The following is a 13,969-nucleotide window of genomic DNA, read 5'->3' as shown; positions in this document are numbered from 1 at the left end:
TGGATACCATGGTGGATACTGATGTGCTTGAGGGAAATTGTTGCCACGACCATGTCCCCTAAAACCATTATCACGGTCACAATAATTGCCTAGATTGTTACCACGTCCACGAGAGCTAGTGACACGATTATGGTTTGGTTATATCGGTTGAGATGGTGCAGTAGTGCTGGTGGCTGCAAGAGCAGCTTCAGGAGCAATGGGTGGATTTTGCTTCTATTTTCGAGTTTCCTCGAGGATAAGTTTGGAACGTGCCTCGTAATATTTGGAAAGAGGGTCAGTTTCGGCGATGTAAGAGGCAACAATATCATAGCTATCATTGAGTCCAGCAATGAGTTAAAGCACCATTCGTTCATCACTTACGTTGTCACCAACGTTAGAAAGATGACGGCCAAAAATTTGATTTTTTGGCAATAGGGAGAGGCGGATGAGAAACCATCTATGGTAATGTTACCGAATTTCCTTTGAAGATATAAAGCACGGATGTTGCGGTTGTCTTGAAAAACATTCTTGAGACGAAGCCAAGTATCAACAATAGTAGAGTTAACCTGCAAAGTAATATGAAGCAGATCGTTAGAAATAGTGATGTAGATTCATTGAAGGACTACAACATCGATGCGTTTCCAGGCAATATCAGGTGTGGGTGGAGTGTTTGTTGAAGAAAAGCTGATGAATCAGTAGAGGTTGTGGTGGTGGTGGTGGGAGGAATTATGTGATCGAGTACATCATAGGCGGTACAATGGATTTTGAATAGTTCGGACCATGACGAGCATTGGCCGGTCTCCATATCAAGGACGATTGGAATAATGTTATTGATGTTAGTAATGGTTAAGGCATGATGGATTTTTGGTTCAGTCATGGTGAGATTGTAACAGAAGAAGAAGAAGACGAGAAAAAATTTGGAGAAAAGAGGGAATAGGCTCGATACCATATAAGAAAGTTTATGTGTATTTGTTTCATTCCACAATAATGTCGACATATACACAGTTGCCTATAATTGAGGTAACTAACTAAACAATGATTTCGTATCCATAATACAAAATATACGGATCACAACAATATGGTCAAATGAGCTCCTAAACTTTATATATATATATATATATATATATATATATATATATATATATATATATATATATATATATATATATATATATATATATATATATATATAGGGTGAAGATCCAGAGAGAACCAGAGGTGGTAGAGAACCGAGAGAACCAACAGCTCGACCTTCATCTATGTGCAGCTCGACCTTCAATCTGCGTGCAGCTCGAGTCGAGCTGCGTGCAGATGGAGTCAATCTGCGTGCAGATTGAGTCAATCTTCATGTAGATTGAGCTTGTTTTGGGTGCAGACACACTCTGTTCTTCGTAAAGAAATTGAATCTCTCAAAATCAAACCTATAGTCAAAATTAAAAACGCAGATTTATTAGGTTTCATCACGTGAATCTATGTGCAAAGTTTCAGATTCTAACTCCTAGATTTGAGTTTGAATTCGTGAGTCAAAGATTTGGGAAAAAAAGTCAATAATTTCTTCATAGCTCAAATTCATAATCTATAAGATGTTTCAGCTTAAATTGATGATTGGCGAGCATTAGATGCAACATTTTAAGCAACTTTCATGTTGAAATCATCATCTAAAACGCCTTTGATTGATGTTACGAATTCATGTTCATTGTTCACAGGTGATGGTTCGCTGGGTTCTCTGTTATGCAGAGTTCTTCCAGGATCATTTCACTATATATATATATATATATATATATATATATATATATATATATATATATATATATATATATATATATATATATATATATACATACATTAATTTTGTGTACTGTTGATTTTATGTTAAGTCAACATCACTCTTCTGTTGTGTATTTATTGATCATCTTTGTTAAGCTAAATGACTTCTTATTAAATATGTTACATGTGTTGGTCGCTTGTTAAAGAAAAGTAAATTTATGATCTTGCATGTTAGTCATATACCTATATGTTAGCCATATACCTACGATACTTATGTTTATTATCAAAATCAAGATTAATATAATGTTTGAATATCAAATATCAATGTTGATATGCTATCATAACATAATTTTATATTAATAGTAAATACCGAATATGGTAGTTGAATAATTAAAAACACTTGTTTTTTGTTAATACTTATGTATTATTCAATATTTATAGAAGTAATTATTCAAAATTTTTGGAAGTTAAAAAATATTTTAAGTTGTTGTAAAAGTTATACTAGTTAAGTTAGTATTATATAAATAAACACAAAAGAGAAGTTGGAAAAAACAAAATCGACAACTCGATAGTGGTTAGATAGTCTCTTAAAGAGTACAAAGGTAAGGTACGTTAATATAAATATAAATGATGAAAAATTTATAGGAGTAACAAGTTTGATCACTTATCCGTTCATTATATATCTTGTCAAATTGAACATTAACAAGCACTGTTGTTAGCCGCGTATTGCGGCAACCACCCCACTGCTGAGTACGAGTAACTTTTTAGCGTATAACTATATATTTTAAATAAAAATATGAAGGAGTTTAAAATAACTCAAGAGACGATAATTCGTTTTAACATATCAAACACCTCTTATAATTGCAAATAAAATGTAACATCGTTTTTGCTTTTTTCTTTTAATTTACTGACTAATTATATATATATATATATATATATATATATATATATATATATATATATATATATATATATATATATATATATATATATATATATATAATGTGGGTAAAGAAATAAAAAGTTGTTAAAAAATGTTGAGGAAATAAAAAAGTTGGAGGATTTAAATAAAAATGAAATGAGATGTTATAGTGGGAGAAATAAATAATACGGAGTATGTGATAATTACACCTTATTATTACTTGGGAGAACATATAATATGGCGAAATCTTTACCAAAGTATGTATTTATTAAAGGAAAACAAAACATATTTCTAGAAATTTATAAAAAAAGTAAAAACTTAAAAGGAAAAGATCCAGCTATCGGTTGACATATCTAGCGAGCCTATCAAATTCACATAATATTACTCTCTCCGTCCAAAAAAAAAAAAGTGTTCAATTTAACTTTTTATTAGATTTGAGATACAATAATAAATTTCCTAATTTGTTCTTTATTTAATTTAGTTATAAAAAGTAACTAATAACTTGATTGCTATATTTAGTGTAGATTTCTAAAATTAAAAGAGATATAATTTAAACTTTAATGATATTTAATGATACTTAGAACAAATAACAATAATTTTGAGACAAAAACAGAATATTAAGATGGACAATTTTTTTTTTTTTTTTAGGAAAAGAGTAACGAGTACCAAGGGAAAAAATTGCTAGGAATTAAACACACTAACACAGGACCATTTGGTGATCAAAGGGAACTCACAACCGCTCATCCAATCCAATCTTGCATTTGGTAAATACCTTATAAGTTATATAACTCGTTTAATTAACCCCTAAAAGGCGATTTTTAAAAGATAAAAAACTGGCGAAGTGTAAGAAAGACTGCTGTAGCTAATATGAACACTGAACAATAATATGTAGCTTTTCTATTTAATTATAGATATAGATAACGCGATAACAACATATATTAACTTAAAATAATAACAGCCCCTTTTCACACTTGATTTACAATTTAACCCCTTTTCACACTTGATTTACAATTTAACCCCTTTTCGCGTGGATCTTGGTCGTACGCTGAATGCCAAAACGACAATAGTAACAGCCACTTTTCACACTTGATTTACAATTTAACCCCCTCAACTCCAAACAGGTTACAAAAAATACACCATACTCCAGGGGTAAAAACAGTCAATTATATAACTTAAAATAAAAAAAACTCCACCCAATCGCTTCGACAGCCCGTATCGTCCTTCTCGACCCGAGTTAAATTCCACCGACCATACCGTTAAACTCGAAATATTTTCACGAACAAAACGAAACTAACTACGTTGGAAACGGACACTTTTTAAAAAACGCTAAACGCAATGACAGCCTGTATCTTCCCACTCGGCGCGACTTAAATTTTTCCGACAGCGCCGTCATACTCGAAATAATTTTATGAACAAAACGATAATAACTACGTTCAAAACGGACACTTTTTAAAAAACGCTAAATACAACGACAACCCGTATCTTCCTGCTCGCCGCGAGTTAAATTTTTTCGCCAGCACCGTTAGGTTCGAAATAATTTTATCAACAAAACGAAACGAACTACATTCGGAACCGGACCATGAGCCCCCGCCGCATCGCGCGGGCCGGACCCGGACTAGTTAGTTATTATTGATATAATTTAAATAAAAAAATATCTACAGATAACTACAATACAATTTACACACACAATTAATTCTTTATTAATATATTTAAAATACATATCACAAGATACACTTAAAATACATAATTACATAATAATTATAAAAATTATATAAAATTCAACTCCCCTTAAGGTAATAAGTGAGAAAAAATAAGCAAAATCATTATTGGATACAAAGCATATATCATACATCTTAATCTAATAACTTATCATATCATTTTCGTTCCTTGATCTTTACCGGAAACCCACCTTTCATTTTCGTCGTTAAATCGACCGTAAGAACAAGTTCACTGCCATCATCTACCGCCGCAACCACCTTAAATTGTCGTAAAATACCTGCTACCACCCTCTTCATTTGTAAAAACGTCATATCTTTTCCTAAACAAATCCTAGGGCCCGCTTGAAACACCGGATATGTATATGGATCCCTCGCCACAAACCTTACCTTCTCCGTCATCTCATCCTTCTCCAACCACCGTTCCGGCCTAAAATCCTTCCAATCTTTGCCCCCAAAACTTCTCCACCCTCCCCATTGCATAAGGATGGTAAGTCACAACCATACCTACAAAATTTATTATTTGTTTATTCTATAACAATTTAATAATGCAATAGATAGATACCTTATCTATAGAAAATAGAAATGACATATCTATCTCCTTTTCAGTTTAGTATCAACTTCATCTTTAATGCATTATTCTAGTTTTTTTTTTTTTTTTTTAATGCATTATGCTAGTTTATAGAATATGTACCAAGTCAAATTTAGTTGACAACTTATGACACCCGAACTCGATTTAAAAATATAATATCTTGAAACCTGATTTGAACCTTTAATAAGGTCGAGCTAGACTCAGATTAAATATTCTGTACTCGAGCTTTTTCACCCTCCCCATGCACCATTCATGTGATATTGAGTTTTGTTATTGTTGTTATATAAAAAATTAAAATAATTCATGGCATAGCAACATACCTTTCTTCACCACTGTTCCGTCCGGCAAAACATCGTCAGCGTTCGCCATCTTCGTGTCCATGGGAACCGGTGGATAAAGTCTCATACTTTCACAAAGAGAAGCATGAGTATAAACCATATCCTTCACTTCATCATAAATCGGCGTATCCGATTTCGCTTTAATTTCATCCACAATTTTACTTTCAATATCCGGATTCTTATAAATTAACCAGAAAAACCATGTCATAGCAGCAGAAGTCGTATCTTTACCCGCGAGTATAAAACTTATAACAGTATCCGTTACAAATTTTTCATCTGAATGACCCGAACTTAAAAACCGTGACAACAAATCAACGGATTGGATTGATGATGAGTTACTTGATAGTTCTTGTTTCTTTTCATTCAATATCTTCTTAGCGAATTGGCGAACTTCTGATACGGCTTCTTTGAGTCGTTTTTCAGACCCGATATTTAAAAACCGGTTAAATTTCCATATAAGTCTCGAAACCATACGAACCATGTTGCTACTGATACGAACAGCGTCTTCAAATGCAATAGCAAATTTAGCTTTTGGTAAAGATGGAGTTAAGTATTCTGGATCATACCCAAATGCGATTCGACAAATATTATCAAATGCGAGTCGCTGAAGTATATCTTGTAAATCAAGAATTGTATCATTTTCAGCTGCGGCTTTCAATATAGGAATTAATCTTTCGTTTAATTCAGCATCCACAACGTGTTCGACGAAATGTCTAAGTGTCTTTGTTTTAAATTCAAGACTAGAAACTTGTCTTTGAAACTTCCATTCATCACCATCAACGTTAAAGATCCCATCTCCTAGTAAATTAGATAAGGGGGTACGAAAATTATCGCCTTTTTCGTACGATGAAAATTGGGTTTTGAGTATGTGTTTGACAACTTCTGGGGTGCCGGTGATGACACGACTTTGGCCGAATGTTCCCCGGAGTTTGAAAGTTAACTTCGGCGAGTTGAGAAGGTAATCAGTCGTCCATTGAGCTAGACGGTGGCAATATTTACCAAGAAACTTGAAGAGGACGTGTTAATAAAACCAAGAAGATCTGATCTCAGCTTTTCACAGCATATTTCAGGTCTTCAAAACGAAACAATACATGCGGGGGTCCAGGTGTATCTTGATAATGTAGGGTTAGGTTTAGTTTGTAAATTGAACGAAGATTCGATTGGTCACTTGTTACTGCTATCCGGAGACGCATACGTTCCACTTACCGATTGGTAAAAAATCCTTACCTTATATAATATTAATTATTTATACGGAATATATATATATATATATATATATATATATATATATATATATATATATATATATATATATATATATTGTGAGAACTTTTTTAGTGTGAGAACTCTAGAAATTCGAAATACACTAAAATTCGAGCAAAAAAAGTGGCGGGCGAGCAAAAAAAAAAGGAAGAGCAAAATTCAAAAACACGGACGAACAAAAATTCATAGTCGAGCAAAAAAAAAAAATTGTTCGAATTTCAAAAATGTGGAACACATTTTTGTTCGACTATCATGTGTTTTACATTTTTTTGTTCGAATTTCACAATTTTTGTTCGCCAGTCTTTTTTTTTTGTTCGAATTTCAAAATTGTAGAACACATTTATGTTCGACTATCATGTATTCTACATTTTATTGTTCGAATTTCAAAAATGTAGAACACATTTTTGTTCGAGTTTCACAATTTTTGTTCGCCCGCCACTTTTTTGTTTGTGACGACCCGGAACATTTCGACCAAATTTAAACTTAAACTTTATATGATTTCGACACGATAAGCGAAGTCTGTATTATTGAGTCTTAAATTTTTTTGAATTGATTACATTGAATTATTTACCCTTTGACTATTTTCGACGATTCACGAACAATTGTATATATATATATATATATATATATATATACAAATATAAATATAAGCGTAAACACAATATTTTGAATTAATAAAATATACGTAATCAATTGGAATTAAAAATGTAAAATAATAAACAAGAATAATTAAATTACTATTATTATGAATATATATATATATATATATATATATATATATATATATATATATATATATATATATATATATATATATATATATATGATTTCTATAAATAATTATTATTATGTTGTAAAGTATAAATACTAAATATTCAATACATGTTATACACACACACACACTCACACACACACACACACACATATATATATATATATATATACATATATATATATATATAATATAATTATTAAATATTACATGATTACTAAATTGTAATATAATATTTAAGCTAAAATATAAATGTTATATTATTTACTTTCATTATTAATATTATTAGTATTAACATTAATATTAGTATATTATTATTTAATATAATATGTAAAATTGACACATCTAATTTGTTATATCATTGTAATTAGTAAAATTATAATTCTAAGTTATTAGGATGATTCATTATTGTTAATATCTTTATCAATATTATTATTATTATTATTATTATTACAAAAATAATACAATTTATTAATAATATTAATAATATTATCATTATAACCATTATTTTAACTAATAGTATTATTATCCTAAATATTATTATGATAATTATAAATATCTGTATTAATATACTATTATTATTAAAAAGATTTCATTATTTTTATTTTATTAATAAAATTGTTATTAATATTAATCAATTATATAAAAGTATATACATATATATAAATTTGGAATTCAATCAGCTTCAAGTAACTATCGAACTGTTTTTGATTTGTTCTCCTACCACCTAACTCGTACGAATTCGAATCAATTATAGGAACACTCTAAAATCAGTTAGACATCCATATCTTGTTTTATTTTTATATATTTCTTTATATATATTTCTGTCCTTGAGAGCAATACAGGTCGATCAATTTGATTATATAACTGATGCAATTCTGTAATAAGTGTTACCCATAAACCTATATTATCAAATAACAACTACAATTATATTTTACAGAACCAGAAAATTTCGAATTTAAATCAAATGGGGAAGAACACTCTGTTCGTGTAACTTTTTTTTTTTTTATCAAGAACTCATTTTCGAAACAATTGTTAAAAACTATAAATGCAGAAGCGAGCTAAATCAGGTCGTAAAGCTATCTGTAAAGTTTCATTTCCCAATTCCTAATATCGAACACGAATTTTCGAGTCAAAGATAGATTTCAAAAAGTCAAAGAAAATGTTCTTCGTGAAATACAAATCAGTGTTGATGTTTCAGATGCAATTAAGTATCCCTAAAGTTTCTAGAAGCAATTTGGAACTTAATTCATGTAGAAATCGTGGCTTAAAACTTTCTCCAATTACAAATCAATATGTGAGTTCTTTGTTTATGTCGAACAGCAGTGATGCTCTTTATCTGTATTTTTTTTTCGTTTTAAACACAATTAGATAGTGTTACTGGTCGTTTATGAGTCTTGAACAAAAACTCAATTCGTTATTTTGATTTTAAGTACCTCTGGTGGATTTTAAAAATTACAAGAAGAAGATGAAGAACAGAAAAACATATCGGGTTATAAATAATTAGAAGGATACAAAATTAGAAAAATGGGAATGGTCGGATGGTTAAGGTGTTAGCATGTGAGCGGGTGGTCATGGGTTCGATCCCAGTTCCGGGCATTCTTTTTATAAAAGCTCCTAAGGTAGTCTCATTATTTTTTTTTAAATCATTATAATTATTATTATTATTATTATTATTATTATTATTGATATTACAATTATTATTGTTATTGTATTATTGTTATTATTACTAATATTATTGTTATTATTGTTAGTTTAGAACACTTATTATTATTAATACAAGTATTATTATAAATATTATCATTTATAATTATAATTACTAATATGATTATTATTACTATTATTTCTATTACTAATATTATTATTATCATAAAAAAATATGATTTTAACAATTATAAAAGTATGATTATCATTAGTATTATTATTATAATTATTATCATCATTAATATTAATGTTAAGGTTATTATTACTACTATTATAAGTATTATGAAATGGTTACGAATATAATTAAAAACTATGTGTCATGTCATAAAAGATTATAAAACGTGTAAGATCTAGAATATGAATGTAAAGTTAATAGATGTGTTACGAAGATGCTTTTCATAAAAAGATGATCAATAATCATAGGTTATAATTTGAACTTGAACATGAAAATAATAATGATATAAGAATAATAATCATGGTTATGAACTTTTAAACGAAGTATCATTATCATTATCATTATAACTAAAATATATAGATATATTATCATTACTATCATGATTATAATTATTATTATTATTATTATAACTATCAGTAATAGGAAATTGATATTTTTACAAGTATTATTATTATTAATATCACTATACTTATTATTAATATAATTATTATTAACATTATTATTTTATTTAGTAATATCAAGTATTATTATTATTATTATTATTATTATTATTATTATTATTATTATTACTATTATTATATTTTTCAATATTAATATAACTTTTGTATCATTATAATTACTATTAGTAACAAACAAATAATATATATAAAACATATTTAATACATATAACATAATTAAAATCAATATTGTCATATACAAAATAACTATATAAGAAACATATATATGTTATTAATATAAAAAGGATATAATTAATAAATTTATATATATATATATATATATATATATATATATATATATATATATATATATATTTATTCGATCACAAGTATATGTTTTAATACATATATGAATGATATAGGTTCGTGAATCCGAGGCCAACCTTGCATTGTTCAATGTCGTCATATGTATTTTTACTACAAAATACAGTATTGTGAGTTTCATTTGCTCCCTTTTTAAATGCTTTTGCAATATATATATTTTTGGGACTGAGAATACATGCGATGCTTTTATAAATGTTTTACGAAATAGACACAAGTAATCGAAACTACATTCTATGGTTGAATGATCGAATCTAATATGCCCCTTTTAGCCTGGTAATCTAAGAATTATGGAACATCACTAATTTTGAGAATTAGTGCACCCCTAATTGACGCGAATCCTAAAGATAAATTTATTGGGCCCAACAAGCCCCATTCTGGAATTTGGAATGCTTTAGTACTTCGAAATTTATCATGTCCGATGGGTGTCCCGGAATGATGGGGATATTCTATATGCATCTTGTTAATGTCGGTTACCAGGTGTTTACCATATGAATGATTTTTATCTCTATGCAGTTTGCGAAATGCCTGATATGAGATGTATATTTATGAAAAAATTGAAATCTTGTGGTCTATTAAAATTATGGAAATGATTATTATGATAAACTAATGAACTCACCAACCTTTTGGTTGACACTTTAAAGCATGTTTATTCTCAGGTATGAAAGAAATCTTCCGCTGTGCATTTGCTCATTTTAAAGATATTACTTGGAGTCATTCATGGCATATTTCAAAAGACGTTGCATTCGAGTCGTTGAGTTCAACAAGATTATTATAAAGTCATTGATAGTTTGATATATTATGAAATGGTATGCATGCCGTCAACTTTCGATGAAATGAAAGTTTGTCTTTAAAAAAGAATGCAATGTTTGTAAAATGTATCATATAGAGGTCAAGTACCTCGCGATGTAAATAAATGTAATGTATTCGTCCTGATAGATTAGGACGGGTCCTTTAAGTTGGTATCAGAGCGGTGGTCTTAGCGAACCAGGTCTTGCATTAGTGTGTCTAACTGATAGTTGTTTAGATGCATTAGTGGGTCTGGACTTCGACCGTGTCTGCATGTCAAAGGTTTTGCTTATCATTTCGTGTAGAAAATCATCTACTTATCATCCTTAGGAAATTACCTGCTTATCATTCCTAGTCTAGACACATCTTACTGCATTGATTGCATGAATAGTGTATAGACAAAATTCATATCTTAGCGTATCTGCTAAATGATATCTTATCATATCTGTTACTGTAAACTTTGCCTAACATATCCCGTAAATCACTCCGTAATCTACGAAACCTTCTACTCTATATATATAGATATTCTATGTAGCTAGAATACCATCTAATATTCGAAAATCATTTCATATCGAAAAAATCCTTTATTCAATTGTACGAAATGGAATTCGTCATTAGTTCAAGTCCCTTGGATTCCGAAATGGAATCCCACTCAAGCTCCGAAAGCAGTGTGACCGGAATGGATCAACCAATCAGTCATCATCTATTCTGGATGAACTGGGAATGGGTTCGTAGCCTCCTCAATCATTGTAGACAAGAAGAAGGTGATCCTTTCCATCCACCACATTGCCCTCTTAGTGAAGAACCTGAAGCACTTACCGACGAACCTGTCAGAAACACTATTTTCTCTCTCATTTCTAGAGTATCTCGTCACGATTATATACTACATCAAATTCTAGATTTTATTTATCCGCTCATCCGAATCGACAATCACCCCGGTGTAATAGAAGAAGTCAACGAGCTTCGCACTCGGGTAATGGCTTTGGAGAATATGGTGCAAAGATTACAAACACCAGCAGCAGCACCCGCAGCATAACCAGTACCACCATCAGCAACACCAACAGTACATCACCACCACCAACAGTAACATCCGCATCCCACACCTCGACATCACAATCTGTACCTCGAGTACAATCATCGTTCTACATATCATTCTACATCAATTATCTTAGCTCTTCATGGCGATTATGTAATCTCAAATGTTTTAGAGATTATGTATTCTAGTTCTAACGATAAATCAAATGAGCTTAATATTATATTAACTCATTAAATCCATGAATACATTCATAAAGATTATAATTAAAAATTCTTTTGTACAAACTGTTAATGGTGAAAATATTTTAACGGGTAGGTAATACCCGAGGAATATTTAAATTTCACATTAATAAGTTACACTGTACATTATTCGAATCTGATTCAACAGTCATTTACTATCCTACTTACATTCACAGATATACGTATCCGTTCACCGCAGAATAACCATTTTCATTCAATTTCATATTTGGATTTTGACCTATCAGAATCCAACAAGTGGCATGATGAAGAAAACATTGGACAAAAATAAAATTTGTTAGAAACAAACAATTTAACTATGAGAAGAATTTTGATAAGAATCCACGCTAACTGTTCCTAGCTAACTGATTAATTCTGTATTACATTTTATTTATTGCAATTTAATTATCGCAATTTATTTATCGCAATTTAAATTCTCACAATTTTATTTATCGTCATTTAAATTCTGTTATTTATTTTACGCACTTTAAACATCGGGACACGTATACAAGGTTTTGACATATCATATCGACGCATCTATATATATTATTTGGAATAACCATAGACACTCTATATGCTGTAATGCTTGAGTTTGCTATACAGGATTGAGGTTGATTCTTAAATAATATATATACTTTGAGGTGTGATCGAGTCTGAGACATGTACACGGGTCACGACACGTATTAATTAATTCTAAATATTATATATTAAACTATATATGAATTATTGAATTACTAATTGTGGACTGCTAACTGTGGACTGCCAATATTGGACAATTAAAATGAATTAAAATATTGATTATAACATATGAAACTAAACAATTCTTCAAGTTTGCCACTTGATTTCATCCTAAACCTCATTTGTATTATGACAATTACAATCTGCGTTCAAACCTTTCATGATTCTTGAAAACATCTCAATCGAGAGGATGAACCAACCGCACATCATCTACGGAAGGAGATATTGATGCATATAGTTATGCACCTAAAAATACTCGGAACCTGAGTAAACATTTAGCACATATCTGTGCTAACTCCTTTGACGTTGTTAATACCGAAAATAACTTTGCAATTCCTTTTCAAATTAGCCAATTTTGTCACAGCTCCAACAAATCAACATCGACCTTTCATTCGAATAAGCCTTATTATAACCTTGATATATAAGTTTGCCTTTCGTCATCGTTACCGGAGAACCGTTTACACCCCATCACAGTAACAGTGAACTTACCAGCAACTTCATTGATCTTTGGCTTTCTGAAAAGTTATTATATTCATTGAAACCCTATCATCTACTCATCTGCATCTAATAACGAGAATCGCCGTACCAAGAATCAGCAATCAGTATTTTGAAATTTCACAGCATGTCTACGTCAGCAGTTATATGTATACATATAACATCTATCTCCTAGAATTATGATCTTAAATTCTGAAATTCTGCACAGCACCCAGTCTGCAAATCAATACTCTGAATTTTGAAAAATGCTGATGAAGCAGCAAAAACTGTAAACGACCTTAACAGTAAAAAGTTTGATGATAAAGAATTGTGTGTTGGCAAAGCTCAGAAAAAGAGAAAGTTTGGAATTGGAAAACGGATTGAGCAAAGTATGAAGGAGGCTGTGGACAAATCACAAAGAATAAACTTGCCTTCAAAGAATCCAAATGATTCAGTATCTGCTGAAGTCATTAACGAATACCTTGCTCCTTACTCTAAACCTTTGCGGACAATATTCTTCATCATCCTCTGATCTTAGATATTTTAAGGTATCATCGTATCTTTCATTATAAATATCCTCGATATTTCTGAAGATATTTCCATAACTATTCTTATCTGAAATCATTTATCTCTTCGCGATATCAGTGTTAC

At 30.1% G+C, this 13,969-nt stretch overlaps 1 pseudogene; it reads right to left on the bottom strand.

Annotated features, from left to right (window-relative positions):
- Positions 1–4,471: 4,471 nt before the first annotated feature.
- The window catches only part of LOC139874620 (cytochrome P450 94A1-like), a 28,623-nt pseudogene continuing 19,125 nt past the window's right edge, over positions 4,472–13,969 (bottom strand).

This window comes from Rutidosis leptorrhynchoides, chromosome 11, assembly GCF_046630445.1.
Source record: "Rutidosis leptorrhynchoides isolate AG116_Rl617_1_P2 chromosome 11, CSIRO_AGI_Rlap_v1, whole genome shotgun sequence".
In the NCBI taxonomy this organism is placed as follows: Eukaryota; Viridiplantae; Streptophyta; class Magnoliopsida; order Asterales; family Asteraceae; genus Rutidosis; species Rutidosis leptorrhynchoides.
This window is presented reverse-complemented; position numbering and strand designations above follow the sequence as displayed.